We start from the raw sequence: 26,115 nt of genomic DNA, 5'->3' as shown, positions 1-26,115 counted from the left end.
GTAATGCCTTTGGAACGCCCTACTGCACATATTCGTATAATACTAGCCCAATGGACTTTATGAAGTGTCTTTCCCCCCACGGGAGCGACTCATTGCTTAATGGCTACAGGATTGACGGTGTGTCTAGGTGGAGCCACAGGGGTCATCTAATGAAGCCCGGCTGACCACCAGATGCCAATTAAAACTTTTTAAAATTATACTCCAACTGACACAGCTCTGCACTTACCCAGACTGCACTGCATGGTAACAGTTTGTGATTAGAGCTCAGTTTATCATTTTAGCACTCGCGGTATTATGGTTTTTCTGTGGCTAATACAGGATTACAGAGGTTAAATAAAGGTGAATATGGTTGGGAATAAACCTGCAATAAACCGAATAAACCTGCATGTGGATCTAAACCTCTGTCACTCCCCTGCGTTACAGAAATACTGCGACAATCAATAGTTACAGGTTTGAGCATCCTAGCTTTCCCATGTGGTCTCCTATCCAGGTGCTGACCTAAGGTGCGTTTTAAAAACCATCGTTAGCCGACTATGGTTGCAAGTCCTGTCGTCACAAACATTGTCCATTGATTTAGCATTTCCTAAATTCTTCATTCCAATGAACATTCGCAAACTGCATTGCAAACTTGATTTTTTGTGCAAATTATATTGTTTTACATGCACACACATAAAAAAAATCCAATATTAGTTTTGGTAAAAATCTGCACTCGTTTTGCATATTAATTGAAATATATGTAAACGACACATATAGGGCCTATGTGTCCTTTACTGATATTATTATATAATATTATTCCATATTCTATTCTAAAACATAAAACCACTTAGCTAACACGTATTCTAACCTCATATATAATTCATACAAAAGTCGTTAATTGTAATTTACAGTGGGTTATTTATTAAGTAATGAACAAAAATCATATTATTATTATTATTTTTTATAATCATTAAATAGGTTCTTGTTTATTATTTTATTCATTGTAAAAGTCTATTTTTACAATTTGACACATTCAAACCACTGCAAACATTTTTAAATGAATAACCTACAATCAATTCAAACCATTAACATATGCTTTATTTTTTGGTTTTCACAAGCTTTGGAGATGTAAAGTAAATTCCGCTTTAAGGTAAAAGGTCACCTATACCATTCGTCAAGCTATTATTTTTTTGTCAAGCAGCACAGTAGCGTCCACAAAAGCTACATTTACAAATCGCGGATCAATAAGTGATGTCACCGACATTCACAGAGCTGTGAGGCCGGTGTCTAGCCGATGAAGGTAAATCCATATGATGGCGAGAATGATTATTTCTTCTTCCTGGTCGACAGCAAACTTTCTGGTGCAATACTGCCATCCCTCGCTCTGGTTGGTGATGTTTCCAACTAATTAGGCTAACACAGGAAGATTTGCTTGATGGAATTTAGATTACTGTATGTAGTGTAATTCATGAATGAAGAGTTGTTAATATGTACACAATATAATGCTTATTCTATAAATATTCCCCTTTACTATAAATTAATATAGTATTTTAAATGTGTAGCACCTGGTTTTACAAGACTTTTTGTTTTTGCTGTTATATATATATTTATTTAAATATATATATATATATATATTTATTTATTTATTTATTTATTTATTTTTTGGTACAGATATTATTTGCAGTAAATAACGGAACTGAACAATTATGCCTGATATGTTTCATTGACAGTTTTATTGATCAATTTGACTTGGATTTAAGTTGCTTCAATTTAAAAATGAAAATTGCAAAAATAGCTTCGAATTTTTACTCTTGCTAAGTAGCTTTTAGCTTGCTACAGTTCACAGAGGGTAGCTTTTAGTATAGTTAAGCTACATTTTAAGTAGAGCAGCTAATGGCTTTGCTCACTACAATTTTCAAGTAGCTTGCCCAACACAGCGTAAAACAACAACATCTACATGAGCTTTGCGTGATTAAAATAGTTTTAAAACATAACGCTACCTGTCTAAAAGAAATACTTCAGCCATGGTGTCATCTTCCTCCAGCTTGCAAAAGTAACTCCAATATTGAATGAGGATTTTAAAAAGTTTTGATTCAGCATTTGTTTTTACTGCTGTTGCGCTCTCGTGTGTTCACGCGAACATGGTGCACACGCGGCAGATCTGTGTGTGCAGTGGTACAAATCTACATTTGTTCACAGACAGTTTGGGCTACTTATCAGAATTATAGAAATTGTCTACCTGACAAATTTTAATTGGATGAACATTTTTTTAGTCCTATGCCTTACACAAAATATAAACACACATATAAATACATTCAGATCATTTACTTTAATCATTGGAATGTAATAAGACTTTCAACCAGCACAACAAAAGATGTTTCTGAAGACAATCACCTACTGCACCTTTAAGCTGATTACTAGTACTGTATCTCATCTACATATTTAGTAAAATATTGTTTAGTAATCATGGCAAAAATAAAATAAATTAGTTATTAGAATTAGAGGATTAGGGAGAATTAAAGTTATTAAAACTATTATGTTTAAAAATGTGTTAAAAAATAATTATATTTTCTCCTCACTGGTCTTCCTAAAAAGACAGTCAGACAGTTGCAGCTCATCCAGAACGCTGCAGCCAGAATTCTAACCAGAACCAGAAAATCAGAGCACATCACACCTGTCCTCAGGTCTTTACACTGGCTGCCAGTTACATTCAGAATAGATTTTAAAGTATTATTACTGGTCTATAAATCACTAAATGGCCTAGGACCTAAATACATCACAGTACATACATATGCTCACTGAATACAAACCTAACAGATCACTCAGATCATTAGGATCAAATAAACTAAAAGTTCCAAGAGTTCAGTCAAAGCAGGGTGAATCGGCTTTTAGCCACTATGCCCCTCGCTGCTGGAATCAGCTTCCAGAAATGATCAGATGTGCTCCAACATTCGGCACATTCAAATCAAGACTGAAAACACATCTGTTTAGCTGTGCCTTTACTGAATGAGCACTGTGCTGCGTCCGACAGATTGCACTATCATGTTTTTCTCTTCTTCTTCATTCTTTTATATCACATTTTACCTGTTTTTATGTTTTGTTTTGTTTTTACGCAGTTTTATTATTTTTTTAATTTTTATTTTACTTGTTTCTTTTATTCTTGTTTATGTAAAGCACTTTGAATTGCCATTGTGTATGAAATGTGCTATATAAATAAACTTGCCTTGCCTTGCTTTATATATATATATATATATATATATATATATATATATATATATATATATATATATATATATATATATATATATATATATATATATATTCGTTTAACAGAGATTGGGGAAAATATACAGGCGAGCTAATAATTAAGTAGGCCTAATAATTCTGAAAAATAAAAGTACAGTATTGGATCATTTGTTTACACTACTAGGTGTTGTATTTCCACAGCTACTATACCACAAGTTTTCTTGTATTATTTTTTTTTCTACCGAATGTATGGAGGTAATTTTACAAATTTATGGCTATATAAAATATAGTCTGTTGTTGCTTGGGACTTAAGTTGTTTCCAAAACTATTGGCAGGTGCGGGACTCATTTTGTCCCACGAATCTTGTCTCAAGAATCAGTTTGCTGTTTCTGCTTGCTAGGCTTGTCACGTGTGTAGTTTTCTCTATTTCACACAGCCATCTCTGTTTATGACCCCCTGTCAACACAAGCAACTGTCTGCTTTCAAGCGTTCACACACCAAAATAATTCCACACACACACACACACACACCCACAAAGATCAGCACTGTCAAACACACACATCTCCTGAACGGTGAGCAGTTGGACGTCTGTGTCAGCTGAGGTTAGCAGAGAGCCTGAGGCAAGATGGCATAGTGAAACACAGATGCACGGTGAGATGTTGACATACACATACATAGAAACACACACACACACACACACACACACGCACCAGTTGAATGCCAGGTGTTTCCAATAGCTTTGGTCAAGGATGCAGTAGATAACAAAGCCATTCCGGCCACCAACTTTAGATTATGAAAAGGTTGCTGTAACATTCCCATTAAGTTATATGTTTTCAATAATCAACATTCAATGGGCTATATGCACAGCTAGTGTTTTTCAGCCAACAATAAACCTCTAGTGATAGGTTAACGTGACTTTTTTTCAAATTTCTAAGGTTACGTAAGCATTCATTTAGTTGTTCATGTGTAAAACGAGGTGAAGACAGAGTAAACGCTAGCGCCATCAGCAGAAACTCAATTGAAAATACCGGGGTAAAATACCTTTTCATGTTTTAAAGACATTAATGTAACTTAATGTAGTGCATTTTGTCCGATCTGAGACCCACTTCACAACGTATATCTATCAGGCAGTGAAGATCACTGATTTTTCAAGAGCTCAAATCTTAAATGTGGCGATTTTTTTATCGTTAGTATATTCAATTCTCATAATGTTCTCAGAACGTTGTTTAAATGGTGATAGAACATTCCCTTCACATTATATTAATGTTTTAAGAGCACTTTTCTTTAATTTATAATGAATAAATAGGTCAAGCACAAATAATGTTCTTACGACATTCATCTTGCATCAGTTGCGTATGGTCCCTTTTGTACTGGAGCTTGAACACATCGAACTTCCATCAGCGACTAAAATGAAAATGAGTGAGGATGTATCTTACCACACCTGCAGCATTTAAATACCATTTTCATAGTATGTCTTAATCTTCTCTGGTTCATTTCATCTGTTCAGGTTGTTAAAAGTTTGCTTAATAATGGAATTTCAGTTGCAATATCAGTTGAAATTGACGCTGGCTGCTTTTAATGCTCTATTTATTTATTCATTTTCTTTTCGGCTTAGTCCCTTTATTAATCTGGGGTTGGCACAGTGAAACAAACCGCCAACTTATCCAGCATATGTTTTACACAGTGAATCTCCTTCCAGCCACAACCCAACACTGGGAAACATCTTATCCAGCACATATATATATATATATATATATATATATATATATATATATATATATATATATATATATATATATATATATATATATATATATATACACACACATTATTTTGAGGGATATTATTACATATTATTTGTATCTGTATATTTTGTATCTGTAATTTTCATACACAATTTAAGAATTTTTAATTTAATTTATATTACTTTGAAAAATGTAGTAATGAATTTCAATTATTTTATTATTTTTCTAAAATGTCTATATTTTTGAAAATCTTTGTATTAGAACAACAACAGTTCAGTAATACATTAAACATGAGCTGGAAAAAAAAAGGTTGTTTCCTGTGCTTGTTTCTATGTTTTGTCTTTTTGTAGCCCATGAGGGGTAACCAATATCAGTAATACATATTAGTAACCAATACATAGTCTTTTAAGCTGTGCACCAACTAAACCTTGGGGGCAGGGACAATTGTCACCCAATAAACTTTGGATATGAGTGTGTGTTCCGGTTTTGGATGAATTAAATGTCAGAATGAACTGGGATTCTGCAGTATGTTAACTTACCTGAACTCATTTGAAAGGGCCCGGGGCTGCTTTACACTAAACGCTTCCTCTTCACACAATGTACCATTCAGATGGAGCACATCCCCACCTCCACCCATACAAACACTAACCTCATATCCAGGTCAGCCCGATACCTGACTCCGGTTTCATTCTGCCGCTTGTCACATCAAAAAGACGCTGAGTGAAAAGAAAGAATATCCGTCTTTTAGAGATGTCAACATCATAATACAGAGAAAAGACACGATCGAGCATCACTAGCCTTTTGCCGTTTTGATGGCCTTGTTCAGACTCTCAATTTTTTTGTCTCACTGGAATCTGATTGCATTTTGCAAACGTGAACAGTTGGGACAGTATGAAAAATGCAAATATAAAAAGAAAGAAGTGATTTCTAAATTTATTTTGAGTTGTATCTCAATGCAGACCATATAACAGCATCGTATTTAGTGTGTTCCTCGTTGTATTTTTTTTTAAATAAACACGAATTCCAACTATGGTTCCTTCAAAACATTTTTAAAAATGTTCCAGCACTTGGTTTGTCCTTTTATTCCTGCAAACAAGTCTTAAGGTGGAACACAGTGCAGGATCTTCATTGTTGCCTTTTGTACTTCAAAATGTGCCAAACATTCTCTACTGGAGACAGGTCAGGACTGCAGGCAGGCCAGTCCAGTACCTGTGTCATCCTCTGCAGCCAGGACTTTGAATGTGTTCAGATCGTAGTTTTGCATTGTCTTGTTGAAATATGCATTGGCATCCCTGGAAAAGAAGGCAGCATATTGTGCTCCAAAATCTCTATGCACTTTTCAGCAGTAATAGTGCCATCACTGAAGTGCAAGTTACTTTTGCCAAGGGCACTGACACAACCTCATACCATGACAGGCCGTGGCTTTTGGGCTTCTTCCTTTTCTTCTTTGGTCCGAAGCACACAGCGTCCATTTCTGCCAAGACGTTTAGGGCAAACTGATTCATCTGACCACAGTACATTTCCACTTTGTGATGGTCCATCTCAGATGCCTCCGAGCCCAGAGAAGTCGACAACGCTTCTGGACACTGTTAACATAGGGCTTCCTGTTGGCACAGTACAGTTTTAACTGGCATTTGTGGTTGTAACTACCTATTGTGGTACTTGACAAAGTATGTCAAAGTAGTCCTGAGCCCATATGGTGATTTCGCTTATAGATGAATGATAATTCTTGATGCAGAGATTGTAGATCACATTAGTTTAGCTTAGGCTTGCGCCCTTGTCCTTTACGCACTGAATTTCCTCCAGATTCATTGAATCTTTTAATTATGTTATGCAGTGTTAAAAGTGAAATATTCAATTGTTTTTCTATTTATTTATTTATTTATTCATTTATTCATTTATTTATTATCTATTTATTTATTGAGGAACATTGTTTTTAAACATTACTATCATTTTCTCACGTATTTGTGATCTTCGGCCCATCTTTGCTCCTAAAGAAATAGACCTTTCTTGGATGCTGCTTATTTTACCAAATTATAATTACAATCATCTGTTGACATCATTATTTGAACAATTTACCTGATACCTGAAACGTTATTTATTTATTCTTGCGAGATGGTAATGGTCTAATCCAATACAATAATTTATTTTAAGCTAAGCATTGAGATTGGTCAAACTGTTTAACTCTGGGATGACTTGTAAAATTAATCTATCTCTAAAAACAAAAGTGGTGGTTTCTTTTTTAACATATAATCTCCCCAAAAGGTGATCTGTTTTCGATCACTCTTCAGAACACTTCAAATTGAGCACATTTTATCTAGTGTGCAGTGAATTGCAATGCAGCTGTTGACGTTTCTATTTCTCCTCCCACACAATCAAATCCACGAGGGAAACTCCATCAAAAGGCGTCAGTTGAATGAACCACGAGTGAGTGTGAAAGTTCTTGTTTTACACTCTGCTTAAATTAAGGTACTAAGTGCAGTTGGTCAACACTTGACCTTTATTTCCTCGCGGACCTAAAGGTTGCCTTGGAATTAGATAAGGGGATTGGTGTCCCGGGTTGGATTTGGAGTACGAGTGGTTTTGGCAGAAAGCAAAGGCCTAAAACATGTGGAGCTCTGCTTAATTCTCAGCTATTTCAGGCTGGGGTCAACTGTTAATGAGCTCCACTCTCACTGCAGACTTTCTGCCCACAGGAATAGCGTTGATTGAGAGAGAACGAGAGAGAATGAGAGAGAGAGAGAAAAGTTTAACTCAGCAAAGGCAGCCTCTGTTTTTGCTATAAACTTCTCAAGGTCGCATTCAATCCGCGTTTCATGCCAAAAACAGATTTCTAAGCTAGCAACACACGTTTAGATTGAGGCTAACGGCGTTTAGCATATTAAGGACGACCGTAGAAAGCCAAACACTGCTGGGTTTTGTCGTGAGGTTGAAAGGAATACTGGAAGTGGGTTTTAATCTTGCATCCAATCTGTCCAGTTTAACAAGAAAACAGCCCCAGTATATTTTCTTTGGCCACTCTTTTTCTCGACTCCAGCAAGAGGGGTAGGCTAATGGAGCCAAGAGGAAAATATCTGGGACAGACGCTTCTATGGGCAATTAACTATGACTTAACATTTATACAACTCAGCCATTCTGAGAGATGCCTGCTGCGATAGGGCGGACAACCAGTGTGTGTGTGTGCATGTGTGTGTGTTTGGCTTCTGTCACGTCGGCCAGAGTCAGTGAATGTAATGGCAGCTCCGGTTGGGCCCCATTTAGGTAACCGTAGACATTTGTATATTTCTTCCTGTTGTCCTTGGGGCTCCTAATGAGACTGCTTATTGTTGGTAGTAGAGGAATGTCTCTGAATTGGTAATTGTTTTCTTAAGGGAGCGAGAGAGAGAGAGAGAAACTAAAGCAAGCAACATGCTGCTGCTAGTAATGAAAGTGAATGCATGATGGATCCGAAGCCTCATTTTTTTTCTTCATTATTTCGTCAGCAATATTCAAGTAAAAACCAACAACAATAAAACAAAATAAAAAGTAAAGAAATAATCAATCAATTTTATATACACACTCACTGGCCACTTTTTTAGGTACACCTGTCTAACTGCTTGTTAACGCAGAAGCCCATCACATGACAGCAACTCAATGCATTTAGTCATGTAGATATGGTTTAGACAACCTGCTGCAGTTCAAACTGAGCGTTAGAATGTGGAAGAAAGGTGGTTTAGGTGACTTTGAACATGGCTTGGTTGTTGGTGCCAGACAGGCTTGTCTGAGTATTTCAGAAACTGCTGATCTACTGGGATTTTCACACAAATATCCAGTGAGCGGCAGTTCTGTGGGCGCAAATGCTTTGTTGATGCCAGAGCTCAGAGCAGAATGGCCAGACTGGTTCCAGCTGATAGCAACAGTGACTCATTTAACCACTTATTACAACCGAGGTCTGCAGAAGAGCATCTCTGAACGCACAACAGGTCGAACCTTGAGGCAGATGGGCTACATCAGCAGAAGACCACACTGGGTGTCACTCCTGTCAGAGAAAACTAAGAACAGGAAACTGGGGCTACAATTCTGTCTGTATAGCTTGTCAGTATAGCGAGTTTTCTCCACCGCATCTATCATGGATCAGCTGTGATCGCTGCTGCCGTTTATCAATGTCACGCATGAGTGATCAGCACCAGAGCCTTAAAGCCAATCACAGGCCTTTCTGTTGAGCATGTGACCAAACATATAGGTTGTAAGAAAGAACTCACTAAGGCTCAGTAAGTGAGCGGGATATTTATATTTATTTGTTATAAATGCTCATGGTGTTCTGCATGTACTTGAGTTTTTAAAGGTACAGTTCATATATCTGACTGTTTGTATCGAAAGACAAAATTAATATAATTTTAATTTATTTTATTTATAAATAATAATACATTTTAATAAAAGAATTGCTATGCTGTGAAGTAAAATATATAATTGTGTATGGAAAGCATCGTCGATGCACCGTGATATGGAATTGAACCGAATCGATGGCATGATAATCGTAACCGCACCATGAGACCACTGTAGGTTCATACCTCTAACAAGTACTGCCAGTGACACTCAATGTAGTAGCAAGCAACAGCAAAGTACAATTTCAGCAATGTTTGCTAATATAAGTTAATATCTTTGTTAATATCTTAATATCTTTGTCTAAGTTTGTTTTTTAACTAACACTTCATTTTAGCAGTAAGAAGCTGCCATACATATTATTGAGCTCAAGCTTGCCTTCAAAATTAAATAGCAAATCAAATAAAAATCACAATATCTGTCAAAAAAAAACCACAATTAGATATTTTCCCTAACTTGCACAGCCCTAACCCACATTCTAAAATTAACCATATACAGTTCATCTACATATAATTAATTCATATTAGTCAGTAGTTACATCAATAACCACACTACAGTGAGGACATCTTAAAGCGTAAGCACAGAAATTAGCCTATAAGATTACTGATAATAAAGGTCAGTTTAGTGAACTTAGAACAAAACTTTTTTCGTCAAAGTGTCATTATGTCTGATCCTATGGCACCTATTATGCAAAAATCACTTTTATAAAGGGTTTTAACACAGTTGTGTGGCAACAATGTGTGAATATATCCAGCCTGTAATGCTAAAAATTTATTAATTCTATTTTTATAATCACACTTCATAAAAACAGTCTGCAGAAACACATTGATTGACATTCTCCCTTGGTACATGCCATCAGAGGGGGAAAGCCTCGCCCATTAGCGACATAATTAGCATAAACAGTCCTGAGTGAGAAGCAGTCGTCCAACATTAGAGTTTTCACTGTACCTGCTGAAGATAATGTCAGATAATGAAGATGATGATGAGGCATAGGCATTTGTAGCTCCACCCTCTTTTGAAAAGAGCACAATCTCATTTGAATTTAAAGCAACAGTCACCAAAACTGATCGAAGCCTAAAAGGAGTAGTTTCAAACACTTATAAAACATTATTTGTGTGGTATTTTGAGCTGAAACTTTACAGTACACACACTAGGGACGTCAGAGACTTATTTTACATATTGTAAAAGGGGGTATAATAGGTCCCCTTTAAATATCAATAATCAATATTGAATCAGGTTTTGTGTCAACACAAAGCTCAATACTCTTACACTTGATGTAAACGCTTCAATACAGCCAGTTCTTTAAATTAGCATGCATGATTTGTAGAAGATGGTGTTTACCAGAGATAACATCTTGTGATATTAGAATACAAGGAATATTTAATTACCTCACTCGGGTGCTCTTTGAGAGCTTTTCCATTTCAGGGGCCAAAACAAACAGCCCTAGGCATCATCTCTCCTGGGTTGTGACATGAAGTGATGGTGCTGAAACTGGGAGATTGCGAGCAACATCAAGATGCGTCAAGTTTCCAGATGATCGATTCTCCTCAGCCACAGCCGGACTCTTAGCAGGGATTAAAGGATGTCATTGAAGCCCTCTGTCCTGTCTGAAACTGATACCAGGATTTAATCTACAGTCTCAGAAAATGATGACCGTGATGGAAAAACTAAAGCTAGATTTGCTTCTTCCGCCTTATCTAATTAGATTCATTTGACTTTAGGATCTGCGAGCAATCTTTTTGCACTGATAATACTGACACATAATGCTTCTTTCATCTTTTCTCTGGGAAAAAAAAGCATCTAAGTGTCAAGAAGCATGTAGTGCTGGCTGTTCCCATGAGTGTCAAAAATCCATATGTGTCAAAGTAAAAACACTATTGCTAGATATATATTTTTAAATAATATTGAGAAGGTCATAGACAGGATTCATTATATGGGAGAACATCATTATTCTCTGAACAATATGAACATATTATCCCAGCAGGCACAGGACGTCAAAATGTCTGATTGATGTTGTATTTTGCATTTTGTTTGTAAACCAAATTAACATCAGTGTCCAAAATCCAACTTAAAATCAACCAAATATCAACGTCTAATGATGTTACAGCTTGATGTTGTGTGGACATTACCACTATATCTATCAGACGTTGGATTTTGGTTGCCATACCTGATGAATAAATGTCAGTATTTGATATCAATAGGACTTTGGTTTACGAGGTTGACTCAGTGTTGGATTTTGGTGACTTCACAACCTAGAATCAACAACATTTCAACATCATTTAACATTGCTATTGAATGTTAAAACGTTTTTCCCTAGACGACAAGTAGACATTGAATTTTGGTCACCTGAAATCACAACCTAAATCTAACCTAATATTATAGTCTTATAACCTTGTGTGCCTGCTGGACTGAGTAAAATTGGATGTTTTGTACAAAATAATTTCAGATTATATTCTTATATCTATAATTACGCTTAAGGGAATAATTTTTTAAATAAATAAAACATTTATTACTATTTACAGTCTCTCTAGTGGTTCCAAACCTTTTTGCTGTGTTTGTTTCTTTAGTAACAAGTTGGCAGGACTCTTCAGGATTGCTGCTAAATTATAACCCCAAAACCACATAATAAAAAGAATTAATATCCTGCATGTTTATTTGACATTTTTTTAAATATCTTCAATTTGTTTTCGGGTTCACATCCGCCAGGCTTGTTCTGCATTTCCCTTCATCCATTACATTTTTTTTTTTACTGGACAGCACACAATAAAATTGTGTAATGTATTTTAATAAATTATGTAATTATATGATGAAAACTGTACACAGTAATGTAAAAAGTGTAGGTCCCACTTTATATTAAGTGGCCTGAACTAATATGTACTTACACAGGATTTAATAGTTTGTTACAATGTACTTATTGTGTAAATACATGTATTTACTGTGTTCTTATGCTTGATTAAATACATATACTGTATGTAATTACATCTGTAATTAACTTTTGTAGATACATTTGTAAATACACTGTTGACCATCCCTTACACCTTAACCCACCCTTAAACCTACCCATACCACCAAACCCGTCCCTAACCCAACCTCAATCCCAACTCAAAAGCACCACAAGTGTTCTCAAATACATTATAAAAACAGTAAGTACATTGTATTTATTTTTTGATGTAAGTACATAGTAGTTAAGGACACTTAATATAAAGTGGGACCAAAGTGTATTTTACAAATGTGCGGTGGCATATTTAGAGTTCTAATAATATTGGGCTGGTTTTGATTGGCCAATGATCTTGTTGTTAATGTGGCCTTTGCAGCATAAAAAAATCAACAACAAACAAAACAAAATAAGAACTTATCGTGTAACCCTCACTCAAACCCTGCATCGTGTATCAAAACCTATATGTTTTGTGTATTTTCTTGAAGTTTGATTGGCCATCAATAGTACAAATTAAAATAAAATAAAAATCCTAAATAAATATTTTAATCATTACCCAGCAGACACACAATTTCATAAGGCGTTAAGATTAGATTTAGGTCACCATCATCTGGACAATGTTGTTTTGATGTCTAATAATAACGTGAAATGACGTTGATATTTGAAAGTGACCAAAATCCAGCATCGAGCCAACATCTTAAACCAACGTCACATAGACGTCAAATACTAACGTATTATTTTCAGGTATGGCAACCAAAAAACCAACGTCTTATAGACGCCATGGTGGTAACGGCCACACAACGTCAAGCTGTAACATCATTAGATATTAATATTTGGTTGTTTTTAGGTTGCGTTGGAAAGTAACCAAAATGCAACGTCTGTTCGATGTTGGACATTGATGCCAGCCTGACGTTGGGTGCTGACGTCAACCTGATTTAAATTTCCAAACAAAATGTAGCATCCCACAACATTGTGGCACAATAGTAATCTGACGTCATGTTGATGTCCTCTTCCTGCTGGGTGCCTTCATCATACATCAAAACTAAAACTAAAAGAGTTACATTTATGTTTTTGTTTTTAACCAGTCTGGCTATATTTGTAATGCATTTACATTTTGATGTATGATGAATTTGGGCAACACGGTGGCGCAACGGGTAGCATGATCACCTCACAGCAAGAAGGTCGCTGGCTGAGCCTCAGCTGGGTCAGTTGGCATTTCTGTGTGGAGTTTGCATGTTCTGTGTGATGGGTTGCAGCTGGAAGGGCATCAACTGCGTAAAACATATGCTCGATAAGTTGGCGGTTCATTCCGCTGTGTGGATCCCTAATTAATAAAATTATATATATATATATATATATATATATATATATATATATATATATATATATATATATATATATATATATATATATATATACATACACATTTGTTCATGCACAAAATTTTGGATTCAACTCTTGTTTTGTTAACCCGAAAAAGCACTATACATCTACCAGCTGTTAATATAAAGAATTTATGATGTTTTCCCAGTAGACGAGTGAACAAAAAAAAGAAGTGGACATACAATCTATAGCATGCTCATTCATTGAGCTTTGTGGCCTCCCATTTGATATAACACAAAAGAGAGAAACCAGTCAGTCAAGCTCTTTTGTGATGTTTTGACAAATCGTAACGTTTCGTTCATTAACACCCCACATATTTCGGCACGAAAAGGCATTTTGCTGTCAATAAACCCCTGACAGAAGTTCAAAAACACAGAGTAGTCAACTTTTATACCCATGTTCACAAAATCGGTGTGAAAAAAGCTTCCTTTTTGTGGCCCAAAGCAATTCCAAGAACTGCCAAGAAAGTTTTTTTTTTCTTTCTTTCTCACAGATTCCCTCTCTACCAATGCAAATGTCTTTTTTTTTCTCGAACTCTACACAATCCAAGTACGAGACGTAAGGCTGCCCGTGATCAAAAGCTCTACAGTTGTTGTAATGAGGTCCCGTCAAAAAAAAGGTTGTAACAAGAGGGCCTAAAAGAGCAAATCCATGCCTATTCTTCCAGATCCCATTGTGCGAGAGTGTTCTGGGCACAGCCGTCTGGCCTCTCCAAACCGGCGGGCTGATGAAAGAAGAACGGGATTCTCACAGGCCGTCCCGACAAGAGCAGGTGTGTCTCAGATTCCCTTACAGGCCTCCCTGAGCGCTCACCACCTGCCCCGGCTCACCTTCAGCACCCGACTGCACCGCTTTATCAGCCAGATCTAGCGCTGGAGGAACTTTTTCGAGGTTTCGTCTTGTTTTCAGATGGAAACTCTGCATCCGGTGCTTGTAATTCAGACTCTTCGGGGATTGATCCCGAGCATCCGTATTCTTAGAGCTGTGGTAGATTTCATAGCATGATGTCTGGAGCTCCTTTCTTTTCTGTTGTTTCTATCAAGTTCGTGACATTATGAATGGACAATGACGCTCCATAAAAAGGGCCGATCATGTTGCCTGTAAAACGGCGAGGTTTCTTTGCTTTGAGGCTTGTCATCTGATCTCTTCCTGAAAATGGAGATCGTGAAAGGAAAAGGCGGGGATCGTGCTTGTTGTTTGGCATTTTTTAAAGAACAACAATCTGCTTTTTTTGTTGTTTGTTTTACTCTTGTATTGTTCGTGTTTGTTCTCAATGATACCTGTGTAAGCAGGGGGAATGAGTTCATATACAATGGAGTTGTGGTTGGTGTTTTGTGGTTTTCTGTTAAAACAAGAATAGATGTAGACATTGCATTCAAGTCAGCTATCCTAACCCTGATGTAATAACTAAAAAAGTTTTAAGAGTTCACGCTTAGCTGATAATCAATAAAGCGTATTTGGCATGCTGTCCCGGGAGAGAGCCCTGAGCTTGTAATATCCTCGAGCCCGGGGCTCCATCCCGTTAAAAGGGCGAGAGGGGAGTTCGAGGTCAGGAAGGTCTCGAGAACTCCCCTGCTTGTCACGGTGAGAAGTGTAAACAAAGGTTGTATTGGGTGATAATTTGTTTTAGTCAATTGGCTATGTTTTATGTTTTTGTACGGTGGGAGGAAACCGGGGAACCCGGGCGAAACCCACACGAACTTGGGGAGAACATGTAAACTCCACACAGAAACACCAACCGGCCCGATAGGTTGGACTGGCGGTGTTCTTGCTGTGAGAAAACAGTGCTAGCCACTGGGCCACCGTGTCGCCCGATCAGAAAAAGGGGGAGGATGTGGGGTGGAAAAGGGGGGAGCTTCAAGATGAAGATAACTGGAGTGAAAAACTCAGGTTATTTATAATGCTTCCGTAATCATCTAATAGGGCTGCTTACGGAGCTAATAAGGAGCCAGCCGTGTTGATTATAAGCACGTGATCCTCTAGAAATTAGTTTATGAATAAACCGCACTTAATCTAAACCCAAACCTGGCATGTGCAAAGGTGATTAAGATTAAGTTAGAAAATAAAGCATTATACTGTACTATGTGCATTTGTCTTTTTTGGCAGTATGCCGACATTATGCTGGATACCTTGATAACTTGCTGTCCTGGTCAAAGCTGCTATTACGCTGCTAATTAAAACTTCACACTATACTTTTAGTGGTGGAATGTGCAGTCAATGAAGATTGGTCACCAGGCTGCTTAAATTTAGCCGTGAAACCTCTAACACTAAATTGACCAGTGTTTCAGTTTCATTGGCTAATCCATGTATATAAAGTATAAATAAATCAGTATACAGTATTTGTCTGAGTTAATATATTCTGCACAATTCCATAATATATGTCTTCATGGCATCTTAGCAAGAGAAAACTGCACTGGATAGACATTATACAATAAGGTAATGTACACGTAGTATGATCTCAAGCTATACCAAAACAAACCCAATCTCAGCTGTTCTTGACACTTCCCGTGAACACAAAAGCCATCATGAGAGACGTTACATCCGCTGTAAAAGGTAACATAAGCTGCATTCGGGGCAGCCCTGTGGATAAACAGACACGTCAGGATCGGAAACACTCCTCAATGTATGGAAAGCCTCTGAGACATGAGCTCTCAAATGTCATCTGAGGAGACGTTCAGTTGTTTTCATGCACGCTCAGGCATTTTCACACGCGTACGATATGAAACCAAATGCAGGGTCTATTAGCAGTACATTATGGAGGGCAGGCTTGTTTCACTATAATAAGCCCCAGTGTGCTTTTCTGACTGTGAGCAGCATTTTTCGGTGAATACGAAGCGCATCAGGACTAAAAAAATAAAAAGTGTCCTTCAAATAGCAAGATTATGACTAACTTCTGTTTATTAGTGATGGGTATTGATTCAAATTCTGTCATTTGATCGGTCCTTTCTAATGTGATTCAGGTTTTGATTTATTTATTTATTTATTTATTTATTTATATTTAACTATTATTATCATTTATTCATATATTTATTTTATTTTGGCTTACTCCCTGATTATCAAGGCTCGCCACAGCAGAATGAACCACCAACATTTCTATCGTATGTTTTATGCAGCGGATACCCTTCCAGTCTCAACCCAGCACTAGAAAACACCTATACACTCACACATTCACACATGCACACATACATTACGGCCAACACTGGGAGAACATGCAAACTTCACACAGAACTGCCAACTGGTCCAGCCGGAAAACCAGTGACCTTTAAAAAATATATACTGCTTAAGGGTGCTTATAACATTGACCTTAAAATGTCAGGAGGGCTAATGATATTGACTTTACCTGTATATATACAGTATATTCAAAAGTTCTATCTGGTTCTTGAATCTGATTGGCTGATAGCCATGCGATATTCTGCAAATTACAGCACTTGTACCGCCTCTACACCCTTGTGTATTATTCCGCCCACATATAGCAACAAGCAGAGGACACTCTACAGTTTGACAAATATTGTGCTGTTGGACAACATAATGTACTTTTGAGGCTTTTTAGTCATGTTTAGATTGCAACTATGCAGTTTATTAATAAAGATAGTTCCTATTTTAAAATATTTATAATTTCAGAGCGTCACATTCAGTAAATTAGCTGCCAATAGCCTGTCTGAGCAGACATGAACTGCAGATGTGAATGAATGGCGAGAGATAGTTCCTTTTACAAAAGGCTTTTTAGACTCTCCGTCTTTAATTTTCTTTTTCTATATAGACGATTATGAACTGTTGTTAAGCACAATATCACATGTGTAGCAGTACGATGTAGTGCTATATCACTGGTGGTATACTAAGGCACTTGACCTGCAGCCTTGTGCCAATGCTTGCCTCCCACCACTGCCAATATACAGCCATGTCGCACTGCTACTCATTTAATATTGCTTATATATATATATATATATATATATATATATATATATATATATATATATATATATATATATATATATATATATATATATATATACATATATATATAAAGTTACTAACATACTTTCTTTTTCTTTAAGTTTGAATTTGAAGGGTTTACATTTAAAACCTTCCCTAACATGGAGTCTATATATTAAAGGGTTCACATATAAGCATTGATCGGCCTCTAAAGATCTCCTAGATCCATGATCTGTACGTCAGGTCTGACCTTCTCAACTAAAAGCTTAAATCTTTCATGCCATGATAAATACAGCGAATCAGACACACACACACGCACACACACACACACACACACACACACACACACAATATCAAGATGAGCCTCTCCTCCCGGGCGGACAATTCATAGCGTGCGGATTGAGATAACACTAAAGAAGTGGCAAAGGGCACAGGTGGGAATTTCCAAGCAAACCTACACTCAAGACCAAAACACAGTCCCTCAGGAGTCCCTTCGCATGCCAAGCACTTCAAAACCACGAAAACCATGTGCAGAATTCACAATGAGCCAGTGTCGAGCCTTATTGTTTGACTCCCCTAGTCCTGTGTATATCAGAGCTGACCTCATTCTACCAGACTTCTGCTCCTCACGGTATCTGGCAGCCTGCGGGCCACAGACATACGCCGCTGACACAAACCCCGACCAGCATCCCCTGAGAAACCCCGGCCCGCTCGCTCCATATCGCCTGCAGGGAACCAGGTTGCATAGCTTGTTACAGAGCGGATTGAGAAAACAAACCCCCTTAAACGTGGCTGTGAAGTGGGCATTTACACAGGTGCAGCCCCGCAGTGCATAATCCCTTTTAATAGAGGAAGCGAGGAAGTTATGTGAAATGGAAATGGCCTTTTTTATTTGTATTTTTTTATTCTGTACCCAAACGCTGTGAGATTACATCACCAGCAGGCACTGGCGGGCCTGTAAAACTGGAGGTCCTTCATCATAAATTGAACTGTTTGTGTTGGCGCTCTCACTCGCAGTCAAGTCAACTCAAGTGAAGCTTTACATGTTGACTGCGGCGCTCCAGTTAGTAAACAGGGCGTTTATAGGGCGTTTGAACAGTCAAGCTTCTGCTAATTGGAGTTTAATACATGATTTAAAGGGTGGTTTCATGGCTTCAAAGAAGCAGGCATCCTAAGTGCAACAAATATAGTCATACCTTAACGTTAGCAAACATGCTAACACAATGTTGGTCTTTCCGCTGTATCCGAGCTTAGCTCCAATTCAATTCTGGAAACACTTTGGATGACTGATTGAAGTAGCTAGTTAGAGGTGCTAATATTTACCTTGTACATGTGTAAATACTTGTTTTACTGTGTCATTTTGGGGGGTTTTGCAATTAATGTTATGTAGATGTTAACATAAAGCAGACAGAACTAAATCTGTAAGTAAAAACCAGTGCCATACTAGATTACAGAGATGAAACAACTTATGAAAAATGGTTTTATTAAAATAAGTCTAGTAGTAAGTGGTAACCCTATAACCATAATATATAGTGTGTAACCATAGAAGACCAATGCTAATTTTTCAAAAAAGGTTGGCTAACATTTAGCAGGGTAGCTTTTACTACAAATGCAATGTTTGTATACAGGACATTCTACTATATTCGTACATTATCTGTCCCTGAAATAAAAACATACATACAGAAAATAAAAAGTATTTCATCCCAAACATTTCTAAAATGGACTGATGGCTGATTTCTGTGAGCTGTTCTGTAAAGGAATTTGTCATTCGTTTCACACTTTACAAATGTATAAACCCTGTCAATGTCCTTGTCCTCAGCCCAATTCGACCTATTTATAGAATAGTTTTGCAATGCTAAAAACTTATTTAGCTTTAAGTTATCATTCACATCAATTAATTAAAAACATAATAAATAATACAAATAAATACTAAAAATATATAATACAAATAAATGTACAATTGTGTACGATACACAGACATTGTGTTAAATGTGCAATGAACATCCGCATGTTTTTGTCAGTCCCGTCACATTTGCATTAAATTTAACATAAAATGTGCGCAATACACATTTAAGGCTATGACTCGAAAGTGACATCATTTGATGGAGGAGAAGCTGACAGTGATTAGAATATGTTCTATCATTGGATTGCATAATTTTATGCTTATGAATTTTTGAGGACGACAAGCTAAAGGTCAGGCCGAGTCACATTTTTTTTTTTTTTGTGTGAAAATGTATTTTCTGGTAGAATGTCCCATATAAATATGCCTAGGGTAGCAAAAATGTGGTTAATTTGCGATTACCATAGTTCAACGACAGTAATCATGCTTTTTACATTTTATTTGTGGTAAAATTGTGTCGTTGTTTTCTTAAAAAAGGTAGGCTATTATTTAGCAAGGTAGCATCTAGTGTAGTAATCTAGTATAGAGCTAAATGTTGTTTTGTTGTTATGCATAAATACATGTCACAACTTTCAAAGAAAAATATATGTTTGATTACATTGCAAAAAATAATTCAGTTTCAAATTAAATTATCTGTACATAGCTTGTGATTCTTTTCATTATAAAGTTGGTGTTATGCTCACCGTACAAATATTTAGCATAAAAATAAGAATACTTTGCGCTTTAGTATACAACAATAGCCATATTTAAATAATAATTTAAGTCATGACACCAAATGTTTATATGTTGCTTTAACTTATTTTAATACATTAATCAGGTTTCAGCTATTTTTTAGGTTATAAAAAGTTTAACTTAATTTTTGTAGTCAGTTTGATTGATATAAGTTGAAATTACACGAAAAAGTTAATTTTATTCAATTCAAAAATTTAAAACTGCTTTTTTAGTGCATGCTTTTTTACTTCTTGTCATGCTTTAAAAATGGTCTAAATGATGCAGTACTTATTTTGTGTTTTAAAATCACTAGATAGTAGAATACTTTATCTAAAGACTGAAGTGTGGAGTTTTTGCAAAATTGACTGATTATATTTAATGAATAAAAATAAAATGTTACTTCACTCTTTTTTTCACCCCAGCTGGTTCATAGCTAGTCTCTTTCATTTTTACACACACACAAAAAGTGGTGCTAAATAAGCAACCAGCCTATCAGTTCACAGGTTCCTTTTTCTCAGATCTTGAAAAACCCTGCTGTAAAAGTAGCTGAAATTTATGGCTTGAACCTCGCCATTTTAAATGGAAGATTTCCCTCGTGTTGGCTCTCTAAGCTAGGCTAGAGAGAAAGCTTTGCAGCACTCACAGGCCCTGTGGGAAAGATATGGAAATTTGCTGTATGGTTTTAAAAGCCCCTAATTGGAGGAAAGCCAGGGTCCAAAAAAAAAAAAAAAAAAAAAATGTTACCTTTTGTGCACGGTGGTCCAAAAGCCCTGATCCAATCCAAACTGTAGAACTCGTGCAAATCTTAGTGGACTGTTTTTAAAGATCTTTCAGCTTATTAAAAGCTCAGTCACATCTATTAGAAACAGCTGGCTTTAAAAAAAAGACGCAGGCTGATAGTTGATCATAAGAATGTTACAAGTTTGAAATAATACATTTACTGTGATTGATTAACAATAGTCAACGTTTTTACCACCACAGTGGGTCAAATAACCGAACGTGCCCTTACAGTGGACTTCTATGGAAAAAAGCTACACGAATATATTATTAAAAAGGACGTTTGCTGTTTGTTCAAATTACTTATTTAACAGGAGCTTAAACCATACAATTCTTGATTCTTTTATGGGACAACTTAACTGGCTTATGTTCAATCCACTTAAATTTGTTAAAAAAAGCTAACAAGTTAACTTAATTCCTTCATGTTGTTCCACACTCTCAGAAATAAAGGTACAAAATCTGTCCAACTCAGGCTCATTCTGAAAGTGTACCCCTATATACATTTCTGGAGAGTGCCAAATATGTTTCAGAGTTACAATTTTTTTTTTTTTTTTTTTTTTTTTTTTTGCAGTTGTGAATCCGCATGAAGACACTCTGTAGGCCTTTTGAGAATTTTCAAATTTCTACCGATGCCATTTTCTCAGCGCGAGCCACTGGGCAAACTGGTAACAGCTGAAAAGCGTTTATTTTAAAAGCGAAATGCAACCATGTGTAGCTCTAGCTGCTTAATTTGTGATCTCCAGAAATGTGTATGGGGGTACGTTTTCAGAATGAGCCTGCGTGAATCTGTCACTGTACCACACCTTTAGAAAGGGTACAATTTTGTACTGTACAGGTGGACATTAGTACCTTTAGCGTATACTTTTGTACCTTTAAGGTACTGTACCTTTAAAAGTATACATTTGTATTTTTCAGTATTAATATGTACCTTTAAGGACCTGTTAGGAACAAAAATGTACCTTTTTAAAAGGTACCGCCCCAGTGACAGATTTGTACCTTTTATTTTTGAGAGTGCAACAAAAATCGGTTGTGTGGAACCCAGTATTTTTTGCAGTGTACTTTAAACGGGTTTTTTCAAGTTAAGCTAGTTTTACTTAATTAATTACTGAATTTAAGTTAACATTTGAGTAAATGCCTAACAATTTCAATGAAATAGATTTCTATTATAAGTGTTTTTTGCAGTTTTTACACTAGTAATTGGTTAGAATGATCCCAGTGCTAGTTGACATGTCACAGAGGCTTAAGGTTCACATGACTGAAACTACAGTATTTACTTTAACACATTCCCGGTCAGTTTGTGCAGCACACATCGTTAAAAGTTCCTCCAAAGAAAACAATAGTTGTATTAATATCTATGTATTTATGCTACAGTCAACCTCGCCGGCATGCGATCTTCCTAAAGCCAGTCAAATATTGAAAGACTGGGGGTCATTAGTTTGAGCTGTAGGGAAGTTTTCAAATATGTGTCATGCTGTGAAATGGCCTGATTAAATGCACCTCAAAACTTTCTCCTTATTTTCCACCTTCAAAATGCACTGTTTAATATTTAGAAAGATTAAATTCAGCGTTCTATTTTGGCTCGAGCATTCGTAATACAATAGGTTTTGCCAAGTGGCTTCACGGAGTCATTTAAATGCAGATGAGAGAAGCTTTCAAAACAACATTATCACAGTTTCATTGTTTGCTCCAACCACAAATTCATTAGTGGCATTTGCAAAGGCAAGCATCAGAAGTATTAGCGCTCATACTTAGGATTAGAAATTTAAATAAACCCTTAATGCTAAGTATGAGAATATTCAACAAATTCCACACCTGAAATTGCATGGCTTGTTTAGGTGGCCTACTTTTATCGAAGACGTTTTCTATTGGGTTTGATTGAATAATTTCTTCTAAATGACTGAAGAAAAAAAAGTTCAACACTACTGAATGCAAATTTGTAGTCACATGTCATCAGCCAGGGATTTACACGTTGATGTGAGATTTATTTGTTTTTTTATAAAAATAAAATGTATAAAATTATTCATATTCATAGAAATTGTTATATACAGTTAAAGTCAGAATTATTAGCCCCCCTATGATTTTTTTTTTCTTTCTTTCTTTTATAAATCTTTCCCTAATAATGTTTAACAGAGCAAGGAAATTTTCACAGTATGTCTGATAATATATTTTTTTTCTTCTGGAGAAAGTCTTATTTATTTTATTTTGTCTCGAATAAAAGCAGTTTTTAATTTTTTAAACACTATTTTAAGGTCAAAGTTATTAGCCCCATTAGGCTATATATTTTCCTGATAGTTCCCAGAACAAACCATTGATATACAATAACTTGCCAAATTACCCTAACCTGCCTAGTTAACCTAATTAACCTAGTTAAACCTTTTAATGTCACTTTAAGCTGTAAGTGTCTTGAAAAATGTCTAGTCCAATATTATTTACTGTCATGATGTCAAAGATAAAGTAAATCAGTTAGTAGAAGTGAGTTATTAAAACTATTATGTTCACAAATGTGTTCTCTCAGTTAAACAGAAACTGGGGGAAAAAATAAACAGGGCTAATAATTCAAGGGGGCTAATAATTCTAACTTCAACTACATGACAAAAGTCTTGTCTTGTCATCACAAATACTGTAGAAGACCTACTGGAACCCGCATGTACCCGAGATTCTCATAGAATTCAGTCAAGTTTGGTGAAGGAAAAATCATGGTTTGGGGTTACATTCAGTATGGGGGTGTGTGAGAGATCTGGAGAGTGGATGGCTACATCAACAGCCTGAGATATCAAGACATTAGTGCTGCCAGTTACATTACAAACCACAGGAGAGGGCAAATTCTTCAGCAGGATAGCGCTCCTTCTCATATTTCAGCCTCCATGTCAAAGTTCCTGAAAAAAGGTCAAGGTGCTTCAGGATTGGCCAGCCCAGTCACCGGACATGAACATTATTTAGCATGTCTGGGGTAATAGGAGGAGGAGGCATTGAAGATGAATCCAAAGTATCTTATTGAACTCTGGGAGTCCTGCAAGAACGCTTTCTTTGCCATTCCAGATGACTTTATTAATGAGTTATTTGAGTCATTGCAGAGATGTATGGATGCAGTCCTCCAGGCTCATGGGAGTCATACACAATATTTATTCTTTTTTTTTCACTGCACCATGACTTTATATTCTATACTGTACATTATTTTTGTTAAGTGACAAGACTTAATAATATTGTCTACAGCACAAAGCATGATTATACAATGGTTTACCTACTTACCCAAACTTAGTTAACCTAATTAACCTAGTTAAGCCTTTAAATGTCACTTTAATCTTAAAAAAAAATATCCAGTCAAATATTATTTACTGCCATCATGCCAAAGATAAAATAATTCAGCTATTAGAAATGAGTTATTAAAATTATTATATTCACAAATGTGTTGAGAGTATTTTTCTCTCTGTTAAAGAGAAATTAGGGGAAAATATGCCAGGGCTAATAATTCTGACTTCAACTGTACATCAAGGTTATAATAGTTTTTGATTGCTAATTACTTTTAGTTTCTATCTCGTTTTGACTTTGTTTTCAAATTCAGTTAGTTTTAATTAGTTTTTAGAGGGAGATTTACTAGTTTTTATTAGGTTCTATATATTTTGAAATTATTTAGTTTTTGTTTAGTTTTTATTAGTTTCATTATTAGTTTTAGTTTTTTTTTTTTCTAAATGAGAATATTTGGTAGGTAAAAGTTTCAAAATCAACAGAATAAATATTGTATAATAAAATCTCAGCCATACATGTTTTTAAACATATTGAGAAGACACTATTTGTTTTCATTTTTTCATTCATTTTAGTAAACTATAATAATCTTGCTGTACATGTTCATTACACTTCATGGACTCACAGACGCCCCTGATTGAAAATCCAAAACAAATGAGGAAAAACATTGAAATAAAAATGCAACATCTAAAAAAGTTATCCATCTTTCCTCTCATGTAGTTCCCCTCAAAATTGCTTTTGACTGACAAATTCAAACCAATGAGTCTGACCTGAGCCAACATAGAGGAAAAAAGCAATGGTAAACAGTTCAATAATGTTCAAAAGGGAATAAAGTTGAAGGAGCAATCTCCCACACTTCTCCGCTTGCCAAAACTCACTGGGTTATGGTTCAGGGCTCTTAATAGAGGGTAAAAGTGCAAGACGATCTTTATCCATATTTGATATTGGCTGAAGTCAGACTCTCTATACGTATCTGCTTTAGTTATACATCCCAGCCTGCCAGACGATCCGCAGCTCATTTTCTCAAAGATCCTTTTGTGCTGTCATGAAGTGACGGGTGTCTCCAAGGTTAATTGCTAATACAATTCCCGATGATAAGAACAGGAGTCGGCAGGGGGGACGAGGAAGGAGCTTTTAGCCTCTTTCCAGGGGTCACCATTCAAATCACAGATAAACGCACTAACTACGTCCTGCGTGTGACAGCCCTACAATTCCCACTCGGCTTTGAGTGATTGGTGCGCTTGTGGTCGAGTGTTGTGTCCGCGTCCCATTCTCCAAGTCTTCTTATCTCCAAGAACACGAGTCATTACTGTGTGCTGTGCCCTACATTCATTGCCTCTAAAGGCCGCACCGAATCAATTGGACGTACCCAGTCAGCAGATTAGTAATCTAGGGACTGCCAGCAAAATAACACATCAGTTTTTTTTTTTTTTGTGTATGTGTGTGTGTTGGGGGATTCATGCTACGCAGAAGGGATACACCAGTGTAAACAAGCACTTTTAAAATGGAAACGTGTGCTGTCAGCATTCTTGAAAATCAGCTGCCGTTAAATAAAGCTGATTAAGAAGTATAACGGGGGAGTAAATGCAATATTACATTTACATCTTATTAAGATGAAAACAATGGCAACACACTTACAGTAGTTGTGTCCCAAATGACATATAGTTGTTGACTGAATTTTTAGCCCTCTGGAATTATTAGCCCCTGTGTATATTTGTTGCCCAATTTCTGTTCAATGGAGGGAAGTTTGTTTTTCAACACAGTTTTAAATATTATAGTTATAATAACTAATAACTGATTTCTTTTATCTTTCCATGATGACAGTATATGATATTTTAGATATTTTTAGGATACTATTCATCTTTAAGTGCAATTTAGAGGCTTACGTTAATTTGGCAAGTTAG

Source organism: Danio rerio, chromosome 24 (assembly GCF_052040795.2).
Source record: "Danio rerio strain M-AB ecotype USA chromosome 24, GRCz13ab, whole genome shotgun sequence".
Classification (NCBI taxonomy): Eukaryota; Metazoa; Chordata; class Actinopteri; order Cypriniformes; family Danionidae; genus Danio; species Danio rerio.
The sequence above is the reverse complement of the archived record's forward strand: the minus strand, read 5'-3'. Positions refer to the sequence as shown.